The sequence below is a fragment of the Ostrea edulis genome, chromosome 9, assembly GCF_947568905.1.
Source record: "Ostrea edulis chromosome 9, xbOstEdul1.1, whole genome shotgun sequence".
NCBI classification, from domain to species: Eukaryota; Metazoa; Mollusca; class Bivalvia; order Ostreida; family Ostreidae; genus Ostrea; species Ostrea edulis.
Window position 1 is genome coordinate 1,394,044 of NC_079172.1, and position 22,578 is coordinate 1,416,621.

Consider the following 22,578-nt stretch of genomic DNA (forward strand, 5'->3'; position numbering starts at 1 on the left):
GTAACAGATTTCATAGATCTAACCTTCACCTTGGATTGCATATATCCATTCAACAAATCATTGCATGCACTAAAATCTAACACAGCACCTTTCTCTTTCATGTAATCTGTTCCAATGATAAAAGGGTGCGAGGTACATTGAAAAATATACACAGTAAACCAATGTGTACCATGAGGTGTTTGACCATTAACCTTTGTAACATCTAAAACCTTGACACTCTGATTATCAGCTACTAATACTGAAATATCACAGGCATACAGAGGTTGCTTAACAGAGATAGGTAACATATCATACAACGACAATGACATAACAGATATACATGAACCAGAATCTAATAGTGCTGCCACATTGACAGTTTTCAATTTTACTGGCATATACATAAATTTAGTGGTGTTGGAGTCCTGTATGTCTGAAAAAATATCAGACGATCTCATAACGTCACTGAAAGCAGGCACATCTGTTGCTATATTCTGATAGTCACACAAATGAAAACTGTCACTGCTCACAGGCGCGGTTATGGCTACGCAAGAGTCACACAACGGATTGCCACTAAATAAAAGTTGTCGCGTCATTCTGTGTCGCACATCTCTGTTGGTAGAGTCTTTCTCTCCACGGTGTAGGCGAAGGGCTGCGATGGCGCAATTTTACCGTCTTCCCGAGGGAGTGCCCTATTGATCTCCCCTCGGGGCTCTGGAGTTTTCGGACTTCGTGAACATACACGACGCAGCATTATGCCCGAACTGGGAACAAAACGGACACTGAGGGTTGGGGTCAGACACACCACCATCCTTCAATGCACAGGCACGCTGTACGTGACCCACACCTCTACATCGGAAACAACACCTGGAATTCGCAGATTGTTGCGGTGCAGGATCCAAACGTTGTGGGGGCTGTCCACCATATTCCTGGGTTGCTAAGTGCTGTACAGCTGTAGACAGGCGAGATAATTCCTTCACGATGAAGTTCATGCTGACATCGGATGCTGACTGTGTCCGTATTGCAGCTGTGGAAGCTGGGGTTTGCCTGTAACCAAATGCTTCCCCGGTCTTGGCAGCTGTAAGAGTGTCGACGAAACTGGTACAGCGTCCAGCACGGACATAAAACGCAAATTGCTGTGGTAACCCTTCAACAAATTTCTTCATCAAGTCACGTTCGGGTTTACCTAGCTTTCGACCTTTCTCCAGAATAATAATACTGTAGAAATCCTCCAACGGCTGAGTAGGGGACAAACACAATGACTTGAACATTGCTGACTCCATAATCAGAGTTTGGTCCAATGGTGATTTGCTGGTGTATGTTCTTTGGAACTCACTCGAGACGTTCCTCCACGACGTCCGCATAAACTCCGAAAGTTGTCCTAACCATACAAGGGCAGAGCCTTGTAGATAAAGATGGAAGGCCGCAATTTCCGTGCTTCATTTGCATCGAGGTCGTGAAATACACAGTACGAGTTAAGGATGTACGGGACTGACGATTTTGAAATTACCGCGCAACTCCGAATGACGTAAATAAATCCTATGTCGTTCGCATCTCCAATTTGATTCTGAGTGTATGTTAGATAATATCTACAATGCAATAATTCTATAGATATATTTTACATAAACTATGACATAAATATTATTATATTCGAAATAAAAACAAATCGCGTAAATTTTACGACTTTAATTACTTTTCGGCAATGTAAACATAGTGAGACTTTTGAAACATTGAAATGCGGGGGAAACGCGGATTTCAGTCAGCTAAAGCGATCCAGCGTTACATCAAGGTTTTTTGACCCACAGAAGACGATGGAAAGCTGCCTCACCAAGACACCAGACGCTGGATCATCTATATTTGCAATCGCAGACGCAAGACATGTGTTCAGGTTTGTCAATCACTGTTAACAGGTTAATAAATTAATGCCGAGTACGCACGTACGTCAAATAAGAAGAAAACAAAATTGTTCAAGTGCAAATCTTCCCAAAAATTCCATGAAAATCGATGCTTGAAACAATATTGAAATAGGGTATGAATTCACCGGCACTTATTAAATTGTCAATGTCAGCTGATTGTTCATAGACTTTGAAGATCTAGATCAACCTAAATTATTTAGCCAAACATACAAAGTGTATGATACAAGCATCTGCATCTGAGTATGAATATGTTAAAGTATTTGTCAAGTTTTAATATACATCTCTATAAATTTAAATATCTGTTGGAGGAGGGGTCATATAAAGCTAGGATATACACAATAGATCAGTGGTGGATCTTTGGTTTTACATAAATTGATGAGTAAGATTTTTTTTTCCTTTAATAGTTGATGTTTGCAGTACAGAAAACAGAGACAGGACACTATAAAAATCTACCACCACATACAAATTATACAAACCCAGTGACATGCTTTGATTTATTTTCACTTTGTGCAAAATATACAGCATAATGCCATAAATGGGTCAACTTTTATTTATTTTACTATATAATTGATTTTGAAATCATTTTCATCCACTTATTAAGGTTCAATTCATAGTAACCTTTACACCATTAACAGCACAAATATCTCCAGTATCTTGTTCAGTGTCTTATCCCCCCCCCCCCGAACATTGCAGCCATACACATATTATATGATTGTGTTCCACTCTTACAAAGGAATATAAGGAAATGGAATGATAAATTTCATTAATCATGCATGTTTTCTGCATGTAATGTTGCTAAAAGTTTTTGAATTCATGAATAAAATTTATGTGCAGATCAAATGTTTTTTGATAAATGTTTTAGATTTCATAAAAATGAGTTTAGAATTATGATTTAAACAAAGGTTATTTTTCATTGAGTTATAGGCCTAGCGTAAGATGTGAAAGTTGACTCATTCATGACAGTATGCTGCAATTCTATGCCAGCATGAATGTGTTGAACAACAAAAAGAATATGAATTGTTTACTCAGCTTCCTTAGGCCCCAATATTAACACTTCATGTAAATAGCCGAGGTTCATTGATGTATCAGTATTGTTTTCAGTTCAGTAATTCAAATACCCCCCCCCCCCCCCCCGAGTAACAAAAAAAGTAATTTTATTACAAAGGAATAGTAATACACTAATTGATAGCTGACTACAATAAAATTGTAAGGTAACCATGGCCTTTTTCGATCATGCAGGAAGATGGATGCTAGGTATTTTCTGCCAATTAAGTTTAAATTCAGCCCAACAATTTCAACACTATGACACTACTATTATACATATACAACACTAAATATTTTTTTAACAAGACGCTTCATTAAAGAAATTTATTTAACATTATTAGTTTTCTATTCACCTAATGTATTATCTAGTTTCTTCGGGCCAAAGTGTCCACTATTAAATGTCAGCTAGACCATGTAGACAGATTCAATGATGAAATCTAGTTGTATTCACCTTTTTTGTGTTACACATACCATGTGAGCAGTAAAATATAATTGTTCTATATCTATTTCATGTAAACAATATTTGGGAATTGTCAAGCTAGCTGGATAATTTTGCTGCAAGGCATTTGATATCATGATATCATATTGTGCTTGTTTTTAAAATATATATGCAAATTAAAGATTGCCCAAGTCCTATAATGAAAAAATGACAAGCATGGTGTTATGATAAATATGTACATTTTTGTTATATATGCATAATTTTGCAAGGAACTCTAGTTTTTTTTAAATGCATACATACCTACATGTATATACTGCCCACCATGAATAAGTATACACTCACCAAAATAAGTTACTTGTGCATAAAAAAGAAACATGGGTTACATCATAGATACAGATATTTTGATGCAAATACATAACTCTTGCAAATAAATATATAATGGTAGGCTTTTAACTTTTCATATCCTTCTGGTCTTTTTATTAAAATACTTGATTTTCTGAATTCTCTAAATAAGAGATATTATGTAAAATTTAAATTGAAACTATTTCGAACTATTTACTAATACATATTATTTTGTATTTGGTGTGAATATAGTAACTTTTATAAGACCCTTTGATTTTTCAACTGTAATAAATCAATATCACAATTTAACAGACTATATCAAAATATTGAAAGTCCATTATTGTTTCACATATATTGAATTTGTACCCTTAACTAATTATTTTATTGAGCTTAATTGAAAGTTATATTCAGTGAATTAATTTGGCTCTTTTTCATTATATCATATGCTATTGGCTATCATTAAGGTACAATGTATCTAGGTTTATATAATTGCACCTGTCAATAAGTTAGTCCTAATACTAAATGCAGTTTGGGCAAGACACACATCAAATATTTGATGCAAGTGTACCTCTAAGTTTTGAGAGGAATTCTTAAATCATTTAACACGTTAAGGGGCGATGGCGAAATCAAAAGTTCAATGTCTGACAAAAAACTAAATTCACATCAAAATTGGTACCGTATACGTGTTACAAAACATGCGAGTATAAATAATACTGTTATACTTTTACTTCTGTTTATTCACAAATTAAAGTGTACATTTAAAATATTTAATGTTCATTACCGGTAAAATGTAATATATTATTATGTGGTTTTTAACAGCCACTTGTCTTTTTTCCACTAAAGTGAAATCGATGTTGGATGACAAAAACTTATTTGAGTTTTTACTCCCCCTGAGGCCCCCTAACTATTTGAATTTAAATTTTTTTCCTGACATTGGTCTTTTGATTTCGCCCCTAAACATGATGGACACTCAACAACCATGGATCAAATTCTCTATGTTGACTCTGCCATTGACCCAATAACCAGAAAACTTACTACAAAATTTATACTTAATAATAAGTTTTTATACAGGACCCTGCATACAAAATAACCTCTAAAGTAATAATCTTGAATACTTATGATATTCATTGTAAAATTTAATATTGTTTATTTATTCTATTAATATATATCATAGGGGCACATACTTCATTACGATTTTATGTCTTATTTTAAGTTATACATACACAACTACATGTATATAATTTATTGATTCTTTTAATAGATACCTAAAATTGTTCAAATACATGTTGTCAATATTTGAACAATGCACCCACATGAAAGAAACATGGAAGAGTGTGGGATGCAAACACAAAACTAAACAATAGTAATTTGTCTGCATGCGCATGTACGCGCACGTACGTGCATTGCAATTTTGGTACAAAAAAATTGAAAATCAGAATTCACAAGGAATCAACATGAAACCTTGTTAGGATGATAGTATATCATTTGTATATACGCAAAATGATAGTTGTGTTGTCTGCACGCGTGTGCATGCACATGCATCACATTTTTCGTACACGAATTTTGTAATCAGTGTAACTTTTTTGTTGCTCATTCAAATGGTTTCATATTCATATTATAGGTAGATATTGAGATCCTTAACTGATCTGCATTGTCAAAATTACCAATCTGCACGCGCATGCACGTGCGCTTCTTTTTGATTGGATAATACATGTACTAAAACATCTGTAACTCTCTTATTAATGAAGCGAATGAGTTGATATTCACTTCATAAGTAGATGATATGTGTATCTATATATTGGTGTAACAAAAAATGCCAACGCAAACGTGCATGCACATGCATCATATTTCAAAAGTTAATGTTTTGAAGGACGATAATGTTTTGGTTTTTCATCAAATTCTTTTGATTTTGAGGTTTTAGGTGTGTCTTGGTACTCCTTACAAATTGGTGTGGTTAAAATTACTGGTCAGCACGTGCACGCACGTGTGCTGATTTCTGATTGGATGATTTTAAAATCACTATAACTTTCTTGTACTTGATGCAAACATTAAGAAATTCTTTCTGTGGGTATATGATAGAAAGGCCTGTACTAGAATGACATCAACAAAGGTACGGAATCATACTCGTGTGTGCATGTATGCAAGTGCATTGCTTTCTTTTATTTCTTTGCACTGAAATGACCATAGTAAATCATAGTAAACGTACTACATGTAATTAAAGGCTAAAATAAAATGATTTTTGCTATAGGTTTACAATGACTTTACTTTTTAACTGGTTTGGGGAACATATGTAATGGTCCCAGTTACAATTAGAACTAGTTACAAATGGAATTTTGATTTTACTTTAGATTGCAGAATTTTTATCTGATATGATTTTATAAAGAAATGCAGCTCATTTTTAGCTCAAGTGAGCATTTCTGATCACCCATTGTCTATCGTCTGACTGTCTGTAAACTTCTCACATTTTCGACTTCTTCTCCAGAACCACTTGGCCAATTTCAAACGAACTTGTCAAAAAGCATCCTTGGGTTAAGGCAAGTTAAGTCTGATGAAATGAAGGGTAACACCCTGCTCCAAGGGGAGATAATAGCGAAATAGTAGATATATATTGACAAATTTATAAAAAATTCTCCACAAAAATCCTGTGGGGATCTGTGTTGGAATAGATCCTCAGTACCCTCTTGCTTGTCGCAAGAGGCGACTAAATGGGGCAGTCCTTCGGATGAGACTGCAAAAACCGAGGTCCCGTGTCACAGCAGATGTGGCACGAGATAGATCCCTCCCTGCTCAATGGCCCTAAGCACCGAGCATAGGCCTAAATTTTGCAGCCCTTCACCGGCATGGGTGACATCTCCATATGAGTGAAATATTCTCGAGAGGGACGTAAAACAATATTCAATCAATCAATCTCCAGTTCAATACTTCCAGAACAAGCAGGCCAATTTCATGCAATGAAGGGCCATGCTACCTTTAAAGGTATAAAAGAGATAATTACAAAAATAGGGAGGGGTCAATTAAAAATCTTCTCAAGAACTGCTGGGCAAGGAAAGTTCAAATGTTCATGGCAGCTTCCTGACATAGTGTAGATTAAAGTTTGTTGAAACCATGGCTCCTGGGGGTAGGATGCCCGGGGCTACAATAGGGGATCAAAGTTTTATATCTGAATATATAGGGAACAAATCTTTAAAAAGCTCCTTCATAAAGCAATAATTATATATGAATATTTATTATATTTGATATATATATTTATTTGATAGTAAATATATATAATGCTATCCATTTCACGTAATTTTTGGAATTTTTTAATTATTCTGATGTCAACCTTACACGTATATTTTTCACAGGTTTTGAATATAATGTCTCTAGTATGGATATGTTTGACGATTGTTACCATGGAAACGAACTCACAGACCAACATGTATGTCAAAACAGGTGGGGTTTTTTGGTAAATTAAATATAGTGGTACCCATTTCAATCAATTTTAGAATTTTTAAATTAGTCATACCCTTCCGTTTTTTGGTGGGTTTTTTTACAGGTTTTGAACATGATGTCTCCAGCAAGGATATGTTTGATGATGGTTACCATGGTAACGAACTCACAGACCTATGTCAAAAATGTCATTTTCTGATAGAATAGACATGCTATCCATTTCACTTAATTTTAGAATTTTTTAATTATTCTGATGTCAGCCATACACTTCCGGGTTCTCTACAGGTTTTAAATATGATGTCTCCAGCAAGGATATGTTTGATGATGGTTACCATGGGAACGATCTCACAGACCTATGTCAAAAATGTCTTTTTCTGATAGAATAGACATAATGCTATCCATTTCACTTAATTTTAGAATTTTTTAATTATTCTGATGTCAGCCATACACTTCCGGGTTCTCTACAGGTTTTAAATATGATGTCTCCAGCAAGGATATGTTTGATGATGGTTACCATGGGAACGATCTCACAGACCTATGTCAAAAATGTCATTTTCTGATAGAATAGACATAATGCTATCCATTTCACTTAATTTTAGAATTTTTTAATTATTCTCATGTCAGTCATACCTTTCCATTTTTTGTTTACAGGTTTTGAACATGATGTCTCCAGCAAGGATATGTTTGATGACGGTTACCATGGAAACGAACTCACGGACCTATGTCAAAAATGTCTTTTTCTGATAAAATAAATATAATGCTATCCATTTCATTCAATTTTAGAATTTTTTAATTATTCTGATGTCAGCCATACACTTCCGGGTTCTCTACAGGTTCTAGATATGATGTCTCCAGCAAGGATATGTTTGATGATGGTTACCATGGTAACGAACTCAAAGACCTATTTAGAAATGAATTTTTCTGTTAAATTAAAACTAATGCTAATTACTTTAATCACTTTAGGAATTTTTTCACTGCTCTGATGTCAGTTCCATACCCCCTTTTAGACAAATAGTAAATTTCAGTCAATTATAATGTCTCCAGCAAGGGTATCTTTGATGTTCGTTACCATGGAAACGAACTCACGAACCTATCTAAAAAATGTCTTTTTTCGATAAAATGAGTACAATACTATCTATTTCACTCATTTTTAGGATTTTTTAATTACTTTGATGTCAGTCCCATACATCCTTAAATTCGGCCCTAAAGGCGGCATCTTCATGTGAATATCCGCTAAACTTAAGGAGTGAAAGTTTGTCCCCACATGTAGGTACATTAATGCCTTGCTTATTAGACCTACTCACTACTGGAGTCGATGTGTTCGCTGGTGTTTTAACTGACCACGGTGGACTCTCGTCACATAAGTTCTTCACGAAGGTTTGCTCATTTTCCCGCGAATACGGGGTCAACACAGGCATCGATCTCCCATCAAATTGAAACGTTCCCATACCATTAAGCAACACATTATTGGGATCGGGGAATTTTGGATTCTCCGCCATGTTGTATCACTCATTTACTATCCTGAGTGTTTATGCATATAGTCTACATTGCGATCACTTATCACAAACTCAAAACACATGCTACTCAACGTCTGCCATTTTTTAATAACGCACAAACCCAACCCAGTCTTTTCCGGAATACATTGTAATAGTAAAACCAACAACGACATACAATCCGAATTGCCCTCTCAGTGACCCAGTATACTCAGATACACAACAATGAATTTGAACAGGTGCTGCGCGATAACCGCAAGATAGCCCCATTAGACATTCAAAACCAACTTCATCCTGGAAACGTCTTTTTCGGGGGACTGATTAATGCCGCAAAATTGAAGAAAGCGAGAAAATCCATTATTCAGATTTCTGTTCTATCTACCCTTCCGTCGATAGATAGTGTAAATATCCCTGCAAACACTCATAAATCCTAACCCAGAATCGCAATAGCATTAGACAATACTTTGGGATAGCCAAGGTCAAAGATCCCCTAGGAACTTCTACTAACCTGTGTTACCACAGAAAATAAACTGTAAACCAATGTTTGCTCCGTGTCAGAATTACGCGGAGAACGGGAGACAACTCCTCTGTCCTTGCTCGGACGAGCAGCTCTGTATGACGAGGGACCTGTTATACACCAAAACTCGTGCCGACGGTTCACACAGGTTATCAAAATGTGTAAAGTATATCACTTTCATAACGTCTCATCACAGGGTGACCCAAACTTTGATCTTCGAGAGAGGAGGTGTCTTAAACTCAAAGGAGAATCGAGGACAGATTAAAGTATATGAATGAGTATGCAGTGGATGAACACACACAGCCTCAATACGATGTCATTGATAAAATGCTCGCTATGAGATCCACTGATGAATTACTTATAAATTCACTTCGGGGTAAATTTGAACAATATACGACATTTAAGACCCGCTGGGCCAGAGTTAATAGTGGGCAGGCCGATAAACCTGACGTTGGAGATCATTTATAGGTCAGCTGCCGATCAAACGAACTCTCAGCTGATGATCTTATCGTATGTTGCTTTTAGGGTGGATATAAAAACTACCCATTAAAGGAAATTAGATCGATCTGTCGCATTCGTGGGAGGGGGGGTTCTTTTTTTTTTTTTTTAGATCATACAAATTCTCATAAATTAAACTCCCATGTTAAGTATTTTTTACAACCAACTAGAACAAAACATTGACACAAATATTTTAAAAATCACTCGATGCAAATTGTCTTTAAAGTTTACAATAGTGTTGAATATAAACGATACCATCTGGTTTATTCTAAACGAGTGATTTTGATACCTTGCCTGATTGTTATTGAAGTCATTGGCTTCACATCTTGATAAACTAACATGTTCTTGTAGTATGATAAAGTAAAACTTATACGGTACCAATTTTGATGCACCAGATGCACATTTCGACAAATAATGTCTCTTCAGTGATGCTCAACCGAAATGTTTGAAATCCGAAATAACTATGAAGTTTTAGATCTAAATATAGCCAAAAACCAGCGTGCCAAACAAGTGGAGCCAAATTCGTCCAAGGATAAGAGCTATGCATGAGGGAGATAATCCTTAATTTTGAAATGAATTTCTAAATTTTATAACAGCAATTAAATATACATCCGTATTTTCAAGCAGGTAACGAAGTACTTAGCTACTGGGCTGTAGAGACCCTCGGGGACTAACAGTCCACCAGCAGAGGCCTCGACCCAGGGGTCATAATGTAAAACTTATACGGTACCAATTTTGATGCACCAGATGCGCATTTCGACAAATAATGTCTCTTCAGTGATGCTCAACCGAAATCTTTGAAATCCGAAATAACTATGAAGTTTTAGATCTAAATATAGCCAAAAACAGCGTGCCAAACAAGTGGAGCCAAATTCGTCCAAGGATAAGAGCTATGCATGAGGGAGATAATCCTTAATTTTGAAATGAATTTTTAAATTTTATAACAGCAATTAAATATACATCCGTATTTTCAAGCAGGTAACGAAGTACTTAGCTACTGGGCTGTAGAGACCCTCGGGGACTAACAGTCCACCAGCAGAGGCCTCGACCCAGGGGTCATAATGTAAAACTTATACGGTACCAATTTTGATGCACCAGATGCGCATTTCGACAAATAATGTCTCTTCAGTGGATCTTGTATGGCATCACATCTTGATAAACTAACATGTTCTTGTAGTATGAACGTTTAGATTTAAAGATTAAATCGTTGTATGCGAGTCTTAGTCTTCTTTTAAAGGTATTTCATCACGCATTGAAAATCCAGGTGGGGTGCGATATATCTTTTGTCTTCGCATTCGCATCCGATTTGTGTTTTCTGGTCTATTGGCTCTTGTAATATTGAAATATTAAAACACAATATTTAAATGACATTATGGATATCTTTTATTTCATTTTGAGGGGTTTTTGTCAGTTCCCAGCGCATATTTGAAGAATAAATGAACAGATACGTTTGCTTCACACTAAAATGTGTCTATATTATCATTATGTATATATACTGAAGCTGTGATCCTGTCATTTCTATCGAGATTTATTAACATTCATTTCAATTAACTGTTCTTTCACAAAAACTACTCTATTAGTTTATAAGAAGGTATAGTGGTATCACCAGTCCCTTTGTTTGTCTGCCCATCTATCTGTGGTTGATTTTGTTGATAAAAGATGTGTCGTTTAATTTGAATTCAAAAGTGCAAATAAAAACAAGCCACTCCGTCTCCTTTTCTCGGGATCTTGGTCGAAGTTTGTCCTGAAGCGAAATATTATAAATATTTGGACTCGGATAATTATTTATGAAAATACGTTAATCATGGCTTTTTTATTATAAAAAGCACGTGCTGTGAAAATACACGATTAGTATACGCGTTAATCTTTATGATTTGGTTAATTATTTAACAGGTGGACTAATGAACCACAGTAGCATCTTTTCTTAACACACATTTATTATGATAGAGAACAGAGCAGATAACAAACGCCTGTGCTGCTCGTGTATAACTAAATGCAATTTATCAAAATTTAGTGTAGTGGTCAGGGGCGGACCCAGGAATTACGGTTAAGGGAAGTTATAAGGCAGTGCGTTTTATTTATTACATTTTCTTCGAATTTTTTATTCAGTACTTTTAGCTGTCCCTGAATAAACAGATATCACTGCCACCGCAAAGGACACACCAACTTCACCCAGAAGGCTTTTGTCTGTATGACCGAGAGCATTACCTACCTACCTAGTCCTTGTTGCATAGGGCAAGGACTAGTTTCTTCCGCTCCTCCCTGTCTCTTGCAGCCTTTTCAATTTCACGACCGAGACCATTACAAAAAATTAAAAGCAATCACCGACACAATATTATATCAGTCACGCGAACTTTAAATCTAACAATTTATTGTCTGTATGACAGGGAGCATTACAAAAACTTAAAAACAATTACCGATATTCACTACATCAGTCACACGGACTTTAAGTCTAACAATTTATTAAAATACAGACGGAATGCTTTGCAAAATAGTTATTAAATATCAATTAAGAATGAGTTTGTGTGTCTTAGGTTTAAGCATTTTTTCTTTTACTTGTAAAATTTCAAGATTCAATAAAATGACGAAGAAAAAAAGAATAGAGGAAATCTTTTCCCATGGAAATGTCCGCTTTCCCTCAAATAAAAGAGAAATTAACAAAACTGTTCCAAGTTTAACATTTCCGTCTCCCCATGTGTCCAGGTTTTAAAATACTCGGGTTTTACAAGGAATCGTTTCTTGGTAGCGGTATAGCATTTCTACAACACCGCCTGAGTGGCCTTACACCAGGTCAGTGAAGCGAAAGACGTGATTTGAACATTGACCTTGGTACACACACAAACATACACTCACTAGTATGAGAAAGAAGTCATGTTGTTTCTCCGCTATGTACTGTCGGTTTTTTAAAAGACATGAATAGGCATTTCCGGTAAACGGGGGATAATTCGATAAGGGGGAGTAATGAGATGATCTCTCTATACATCGGATAAATAAGTTTTACGCACTTTTGGAGAGGTAAATGAAATTGTCACCGTACCATCGGTCACAGATTGACCGAGTTCTTGTCCAAATAAATATAAAATATATAATACAAAATAAATATAAAAGAAATGACACACTGCACAACACTTTACAACATATATATTTTCTCCACTTTTACAGATTACATTTTTGGTTTACTTTACAATCTATAATATATATTACATTATTTTGTTTACTACAGTTCATTAAATAATTAAAGTTGGTTTCTGTTTCCACATATGCTCTTCTTCCCAAACTTTGGCGGGCAGAGGTATTACGTGCGAATGGCAATATTTCCTGTATTTGATCTACTTGTATCTTGGACCTATAATATAAATGTCACTTCAAGAATACATACTGTATCGTTACACAACAGTTTACTATTTACGTAAACTTCATACTGTACATTTGATAAATCCACCATAACGTTAATACACGGCTACCCATGTCCTAAATCATAATGTATCGGTTATGCAAGAAAAAAAGAAAACAATACGACGCTTCGACAGGTAGGTAGATCTGAGTTTTTCATGTTGATAATAATTTAACCACTGTTGACGAAAATCGGGGAATGTAGTCAGCTATAGAAATGATTAAAGTATACGAAATAACCACAATTACCCATATCTAAAGCGGCTAGACGACATGACATGATTTTCCGAGAGGAAAAAAGGGTTTTTCTATTTCCGTTTATTAGAGTTCAAACTAATGAATTAACAAATAAGATGTGTAAGTCATCACACTTTTTAAGATTTGAGACATACATAAGCAGAATCATATTTCAACATCAGAAATTTGCAATTTTCCTTAAACAGCATTATCAAATTTTCACAAATTTCAAACACCAACATCAAAAAAGTAGAATATTTTAATTTCAACTTGCACAAATCGTCCCTAGAGTGTCAACTTATTTCGACTGGTTAGCTGATTGAGCCAATATTGACCCCGACAATCGAGAATCGTGAGAAATATTCAAAATTCAACCCTTTTTTCCTCTCGGAAAATCATGGCATGTCCTCTAGCCGCTTTAGATATGGGTAATTGTGGTTATTTCGTATACTTTAATCATTTCTACAGCTGACTACATTCCCCGATTTTTGTCAACAGTGGTTAAATTATTAAAAGCAAGAAAAACTCAGATCTACCTACCCGTCGAAGCGACGTGTTGTTCTCTTTTAACTCATAACCGGAAACACTCCAAACGAATTTTCTTGCATAACCGATACATTATGATTTAGGACATGGGTAGCCGTGACTCTATGAGCATAAATTTCTACCCATATTTACTCATTACTTTGATATAATATACCCTCTACTATTATGACGTGTGAAACAATATTGCATATACAATATGCAAACTTGAGATTACTTTTACTATAAAGTTGTAGGATAAGAGAAAATGACAAAGTTGTTTGCAATGCATAACGGTATTTACTAAATATATTGAATAAAGATAAACTTACCTCAGAAGTGAAGCGATGACAATCTGGTCTATAAGAGAAATTATTAAGTGAAATTTTCAATATACAAAACACTGGGTGCCAACTATATCTGTGCACGCCTTGCCTACTACGCCCAAACTAACTCGCAACTGGAATTTCAAGTGAATATAAACACAGACATCTAACTTTAGACCTGGTCCTTGTGAACATCATTAACTGTACCTGTATGGAAGCAAGTTAGGAATTATAGGTTATAGACTTTGTATGGGAAAATATGACGACCGAGTTTTTTGGCGCGTAGACGGACCGAGCTTGCGAGGTCCGTTCGCGACAAAAAACGAGGTCGTCATATTTTCCATACAAAGTCTATAACCTTTTTATTATATACTTTCAATTTCATTTAGAAACTAACAATAATTTTATTTTTAACAATAACTTAATCGGTTTAACTGAGTAAAAGATGAAAAACACGAAAAATTTGAAAATTAACGGCGTAGAAATTTGATTGTGACGTAATGTTTGCGGGCCGGAATGTTTCCGGGCATATATCGTGTGATATATGCCCGCAAACTTTTAAAGAAAAAAGAAGAGATGAAATTGAAAGTATATAATAATAAATTTATATAAACCTAATTCTTTTGTACAAGGTTAAAACTAGGGAAAGTAGTTTGAACATAAAATATGACACCATCAAATAATGATTGAAGTAAATGTTTCTGCTTTTTTTTTTTAATTTGTTATAATGACGACATTTAATCTGAATGACTCTTGAATTGAGCACCGTATCTACCATTACTTAAACTATACTTTCCTTTATGGACGAAAACACACAATAGAGAAGATCAATGGAATAATTACGCTTCTTTTATATCAATCAGGTACGGATCCAGGAATTGCGGTTAGTGGGGGCACAATTTTATGTGTCGAGGAGTCCTGGATTTTACAAATTATATAAGTTTAAATATGTCCCCTATTTAGTCATTTTTACTGCTTTATATCATTTTAAATAAAGTAAAACTAAAAAAAACGCACACCCATTTTAAGGGTTAAGGGGAAAAGTAATCTCTCTCTCTCTCTCTCTCTCTCTCTCTCTCTCTCTCTCTCTCTCTCTCTCTCTCTCTCTCTCTCTCTTTTCTCTCGAGAGAAGCCCGAGGATGTGCAATAGGTTAGATGCCTGTTATGCACTACCCTAATGGATTTTAAACATAAACATAAACCTCAATGCCTCCGTATCTCAGATATACAAAAGTATTTGTGTAGTTTTAGCATCGTCCTGAACATGTTGAGTGTGAATTTACACGAAAGACACACGGATATAAAAAGGTACAGTCCCCGCTCGGTATGAAACTATTTGCTACAAAATGTTGCACAAATGGCGACGCTTTACAGCAAAAATAAATCAATAAAATTGTGTTAGTCATTCACCTCGGTGTTACACACCGTGTCATTGTTACATACCGTGTCATTGTTACACACCGTGTCATTGTTACATACCGTGTCATTGTTACATACCGTGTCATTGTTACATACCGTGTCATTGTTACACACCGTGTCATTGTTACACACCGTGTCATTGTTACACACCGTGTCATTGTTACATGCTGTGTTGTTGTTACATACCGTGTCATTGTTACATACCGTGTCATTGTTACATATCGTGTCATTGTTACACGCCGTGTCATTGTAACATACCGTGTCATTGCTACATACCGTGTCATTGTTACACACCGTGTCATTGTTACATACCGTGTCATTGTTACATACCGTGTCATTGTTACATACCATGTCATTGTTACACACCGTGTCATTGTTACACACCGTGTCATTGTTACACACCGTGTCATTGTTACATGCTGTGTTGTTGTTACATACCGTGTCATAGTTTCATACCGTGTCATTGTTACATACCGTGTTGTTGTTACATACCGTGCCATTGTTACATATCGTGTCATTGTTACATACCGTGTCATTGTTACATACCGTGTCATTGTAACATACCGTGTCATTGTTACACGCCGTGTCATTGTAACATACCGTGTCATTGCTACATACCGTGTTATTGTTACACACTGTGTCATTGTTACACACTGTGTCATTGTTACACACTGTGTCGTTGTTACAAACCGTGTCATTGTTACCTACCGTTTCATTGTTACACACTGTGTCATTGTTACACACTGTGTCATTGTTACATACCGTGTCATTGTTACATACCGTGTTGTTGTTACATACCGTGTCATTGTTACAAACCGTGTTATTGTTACATACCGTGTCGTTGTTACATACCCTGTCATCGTTACCTACCGTGTCATTGTTACATACCGTGTCATTGTTACATACCGTGTCGTTGTTAAATACCCTGTTATTGTTACATTGTTAAATACTGTGTCATTGTTACACACTGTGTCATTGTTACATACCGTGTCATTGTTACACATCGTTTCATTATTACACACTGTGCCATTGTTACATAGCATGTCATTGTTACATACCGTGTCATTGTTACATACCGTGTCGTTTTTACATACCGTGTCGTTGTTACATATCGTGTCATTGTTCTATACCGTGTCATTCTTACATACCGTGTCATTGTTACATACCATGTCATTGTTACATACTGTGTCATTGTTACATACTGTGTCGTTTTTACATACTGTGTCATTGTTACATACCGTGTCGTTGTTAAATACCCTGTTATTGTTACATTGTTAAATACTGTGTCATTGTTACACACTGTGTCATTATTACACACTGTGTCATTGTTACATACCGTGTCATTGTTACACATCGTTTCATTATTACACACTGCGTCATTGTTACATACCGTGTCATTGTTACATACCGTGTCATTGTTACATACCGTGTCATTGTTACATACCGTGTCATTGTTACATACCGTGTCATTGTTACATACCGTGTCATTCTTACATACTGTGTCATTGTTACATACTGTGTTGTTGTTACATACCATGTCGTTGTTACATACTGTGTCATTGTTACATACCGTGTCATTTTTACATACCGTGTCGTTGTTACATACTGTGTCATTGTTACATACCGTGTCATTGTTACACACTGTGCCATTGTTACATACCGTGTCGTTGTTACATACCGTGTCATTGCTACATACCGTGTCATTGTTACATACCGTGTCATTGTTACATACCGTGTCGTTTTTACATACCGTGTCGTTGTTACATACCGTGTCATTGTTACACACTGTGTCATTGTTACATACTGTGTCATTGTTACATACCGTCTCATTGTTAGATACCGTGTCATTGTTACATACCGTGTCATTGTTACATACCGTGTCATTGTTACATACTGTGTCGTTTTTACATACCGTGTCGTTGTTACATACCGTGTCATTGTTACACACTGTGTCATTGTTACATACAGTGTCATTGTTACATACCGTGTCATTGTTACATACAGTGTCATTGTTACATACTGTGTCGTTTTTACATACCGTGTCGTTGTTACATACCGTGTTGTTGTTACATACCGTGTCATTGTTACATACAGTGTCATTGTTACATACTGTGTCGTTTTTACATACCGTGTCATTGTTACATACCGTGTCATTGTTACATATCGTGTCAATGTTACATACCGTGTCATTGTTAGATACCGTGTCAGTGTTATATATCGTGTCATTGTTACATACCGTGTCATTGTTAGATACCGTGTCATTGTTACACACAGTGTCATTGTTACATACCGTGTTGTTACTTATCATGTCACCACACCTGCTGTGACACGGGACCTCGGTTTTTGTGGTCTTATGCGAAGGACCGCCTCTATCGACAAACAAAGGGGTACTATTCTAACCGGAACCCCACGAGATACGAATCACCACAATATTGAAATAGCGTCATTTAAAATGTTCTTGTAGATGTAGAGTACCCTAAATGTGGCAAATGTATCATGGATATCATCTGTTGTACTGACGCACGGTTCTTCATAAGCAGCTAGTTGTTTTCCACGTGTTTCCCAATGGAAGTATAAAATTCACAAATCATTGTTTTTAATGGTAGAGTAGGGGGGGGGGTGTCTATATTTTACAATCGTAAGTTGTATATAAAAATTGCTTGTGTTTAATTATATAGCAGGTATTTACTTTCTCACTTTACATCCCCGCTGTTCAAGTATTATTTTAATGGTAGAAAAAAAATATATCAATTTCTTAATAAGCATTTTTAGTTATCAGTACTGATATAGTATATGGAGTATAAGTTATAATTTCTGGACGATACTTCATGATTTTCTTTTTGAATTTCAGAATGAAAGGTTTATTGCAATTTTGATTCAACTGAATTTTACAATGAATAATAAGAAAATAAAAGTTACACACTTTTGGGATACTAGTGTAGGTATATTACAGGTATTTAGAAAGCCTAGGCCTAATAATCATGAAAATATACGAATATCGTTGACTGATAGAGTTTGTAATGTAAATAAAATATAAAAATAGAATATAATTTTGAGTAGATTTATTCAAAGTTTACATTCACTGATGGAATGTGTACTAGTGTAGGTATATTACACGTATAGGCCTAATAATCATGAAAATATACGAATATTGTTGACTAATAGAGTTTGTAATGTAAATAAAATATAAAAATGTAAAACTTATACGGTACCAATTTGGATGCACCAGATGCGCATTTCGACAAATAATGTCTCTTCAGTGATGCTCAACCGAAATGTTTGAAATCTTAAATAGCGATATAATATAATATGATTTTGAGTAGATTTATTCAAAGTTTACGTACACTGATGGAATGTGTTTTTGTGATTACAATGATGATCGTCCGTTATGTAATTTAGTAATAGGGCCTACATACTTCGAGTTGTTTTTTAACTAAGCAGTTGACTTTAATTTATATTTTGATTTGTCTCAGTCTTTGGAAAGTAAGAAATGATTGGCACAACGTCTGATTTGAAATGGATTTATTTGTGTCCACATTGTTTGGCTACCGACCGATGTAACATTGTATAACTACATGTAAGTATTAACCGCATAGCATTGAAAAATGCCACATTGTGCTGCATTTAATTGTAGTAAATGTGTTAGGTCGTAGAAGAGGGTGCATATGTACCTCTACTCAAGGGATACTAGATTTAGAAGAAAAAAAATATATAGGTATATACATACAAAATGTCGGCACGGTGAATTTGTTGCCTTAAACACTGCACTTCATTACAGAATATATCCCGGACCTGTTTTCCCGGGGGAAAGTCTATGCGGGAGAAAGTCTATGCGGGGGGAGTCTATGCTGCAACACCGGCAGTTCTAACTGGTTATCAGATTATCTAAATGCGTAACGTATATAACCTTCATAAAGTTTCATCCCCTGGTTACCCAAGTCTTGATCTTCGCGAGAAGTGAGCTGCCATTCTAACGTTCATATTTTTTTTTTTTTTTTTTTTTTTTTTTACAAATTCTTAAATTTAAACTTCCAATCCATGTTAGATATTGTTGCAACCGACCAGAGCAAATCAGTGACACAAATCTTTAAATCTAACAACCACTCAATACAAATTGTCTGTTGGAGTTTATAATAGTGTTTAACATGAACAATACCAAGTCGATGATTTTAAGCGAGAGATACAAGAGAACTCTTTAGATACCTTATGGTTATACTGAAGTCATCAGCTTCACGCATTGATATACATACGGGCTTTTTATTCATAGTACGAACGTTAGATTTAAAGTTTAAACCACTGCATGCAAGTCCCTGTCTGTTTGCTGGTTCAAAATACACCCACGGTCGCTCTGTTGGGTCTTTTATCACACATTGACAATCCAGGTGGGGTACGATATATCCACTGTTCTGTTTAGTCTTCACACATCGAAAATCCAGGTGAAGTACGATATATCCACTGTTCTGTTTAGTCTTCACACATTGCAAATTCGGGTGAGGATATGATAAATCCACTGTTCTGTTTAGTCTTCACACATTGAAAATCCAGGTGAGGGTACGATATATCCACTGTTCTGTTTAGTTTTCGCGTTCTGTAGAGCTATTTCCTCTGATCTGATGTTTCCTTTTGTTTACAGTTTTCACAGATTGAAATTTGGCGGAGATTATATAATTGTTTCCGCACCACCGAAACTATACATGACAGATTGACGTCAGGTTTTCTGGCTTTTAGTTTTCCGGAAATTAGCATTTTCATTCAGTGCCATCACAAAAAAACTTCTATCCCCTATTTTCAGATGCGGATTTAAGGAGCCTCTCCCATACATTTTCAAATCTAATGTAGACCATAGTCTCTTAGATAGAAATAAAAAATAAACAATAAAAAAAAATCCACTTATAGAAATACATGAGAAGATTTTTTGATATATTGTTATTTTTATTGGGAGAAATTATATTCAATTAAAAAAAAACAAAACAAAAAAACCAAAAAAAAAACCAACAACTTAATTTTATGTCATTTTCATTAATTTCATCTCCCTCATGCATAGCTCTTATCCTTGGACGAATTTGGCTCCACTTGTTTGGCACGCTGTTTTTGGCTATATTTAGATCTAAAACTTCATAGTTATTTCGGATTTCAAACATTTGGGTTGAGCATCACTGAAGAGACATTATTTGTCGAAATGCGCATCTGGTGCATCAAAATTGGTACCGTATAAGTTTTACATCTCAATGACAGAATTTTAAAAAAAAAATACACAGGAGACACTCCCTGTTACCTCCCCTATAATTTCAATTCTGCATCCGCCCCTATTAAATTGTAAACTATATCCCACAGGGCCATGGTTTGATCAAACTTAAATCCGCGCTTTCTGTCCATGTTTTAATATCAACTGCAATTCGGTAGTACTGTTCCTATTGAGAAATTCTTTATAGTGGGTCCTTTTCTGTCCCGTAAAATATTTGTTTCGCCTATTGTGGTCCATCCTTACTCCTTGGGGGCCATGATTTGAACAAACTTCGATCTGCAGTACATGTAGATGCTTTATATTGAGATTTTTGGAACCCCTGCAGCATCAAATTGTTTGTCAGTAGCCTGCTTCGATTTAAAAACCGACCGTAAGCAGAACAAGCTCTTGCGTATCAAATCATATGAGATATATAAACACCATATGTCACCTGACCATATGAAAGTGACAATGATTTATTTCTACATAAAACAAGAGGAACTGTGAGCAATGGTCACTAAGAATAACCCCCCGCTTACCCCAATCTCCCAAAGGTTGTTGTGAATAGGTATAAATTACCTCTTTCCTGAGTGTAAAAATATGGGATGCCTTTGTAGAAGAAAACGGAAGATATAGTCCGAACACAAATCCATGGCATAAACCTATAATTTTGACCTTGAGGTCAAAGGTCAAGGTCATGAATGTACATGACATATAGTCTCATGATGATACATCCATGTCTTATAGTATGACAAAACCCTATAATCAATTTTGACCTTGAGGTCAAAGTTCAATGTCATATAGAAGTCATGAAGGTACCCAACACATTGTGTCATGGTGATATACTCATGTGTCAAATATAGTATGCCCATGTCAAAGAACAAAGAAGTAATGGCCCTGACACGAATCCATTGTAAAAACCTTTAATTTTGACCTTGAAGTGAAGGTCATATGGAGTTCATGAAGGTACATGATACATCGTCTCATGGTGATACACGCATGTGTCAAATATCGTATGCCTATGTCAAAGAACAAAGAAGTTATGGCCTGGACACGAATCCATTATTTAAAAAAACCCTTTAATTTTGACCTTGAGGTCAAGGTTCAAGGTCATATAGAGGTCACGAAGGTACTCGACACATCGTCTCATGGTGATCCACCTGTGTGCCTAATATGTTATGCCTAAGTCAAAGAACAAAGAAGTCATGCCCCGGACACGAATCTGCAGACAGACAGACGGACAGACAGAGTGATTCTTATATACCCCCTGAACTTTGTTCGGGGGTATAATTCAATATGGGATGTTGACGATGGAAAAGTTGAAATCCTCCCGTTTGTAATAAAGTTGAGTAACGTTAGTGTGCCGTTAATATCTTTCAATAAAATATCAAAGTATGAAGCAGAAGTGGGCGACTCTGTGGTGTCTTTTATTTCGAGCTCATAGGGGTATATCGAAGTGATGCATTCGTGTAACCCAGCTCTTGCCCACTCCCTCCGAGGGCGTGGTTAGAAGAACTCTAAATCTCTTCTTATTACGGAAGCTTTGCATCAGATTTATGTTTTCTGGATAATTGGCTCTTGTAATATTGAAATACCATGCTTAAGAATTCCTGCATGGGGTTCAGATTACGTGTTTGTTCAATTCAAGGTTAACAATTCCTACATCGAGTTCAGATTACGCGTTTGTTTAATTTAAGGTGCTAACGTTGTCCTGATACTTTTAGATTTTTATGTTTAAATAAAACAGAAGTGAATTGTCCATTCTTCAAACGTGATCAGATTACAACTCTTGTAAAATGTTAT

General features: G+C 35.7%; 2 long non-coding RNA genes across 2 annotated transcripts; one reads left to right on the forward strand and one right to left on the reverse strand.

Annotated features, from left to right (window-relative positions):
* Nucleotides 1–1,662: 1,662 nt before the first annotated feature.
* Nucleotides 1,663–7,918, forward strand: LOC130049974 (uncharacterized). Its single transcript, XR_008798318.1, has 3 exons — nucleotides 1,663–1,864; nucleotides 7,062–7,149; nucleotides 7,798–7,918. It is a non-coding gene; the product is annotated as an uncharacterized LOC130049974 (long non-coding RNA).
* Nucleotides 7,919–12,780: 4,862 nt separating this feature from the next.
* Nucleotides 12,781–14,257, reverse strand: LOC130049975 (uncharacterized). The gene is made up of 2 exons (XR_008798319.1): nucleotides 14,139–14,257; nucleotides 12,781–13,000 (listed from the first exon to the last, which is right to left on the reverse strand). It is a non-coding gene; the product is annotated as an uncharacterized LOC130049975 (long non-coding RNA).
* Nucleotides 14,258–22,578: the final 8,321 nt, after the last annotated feature.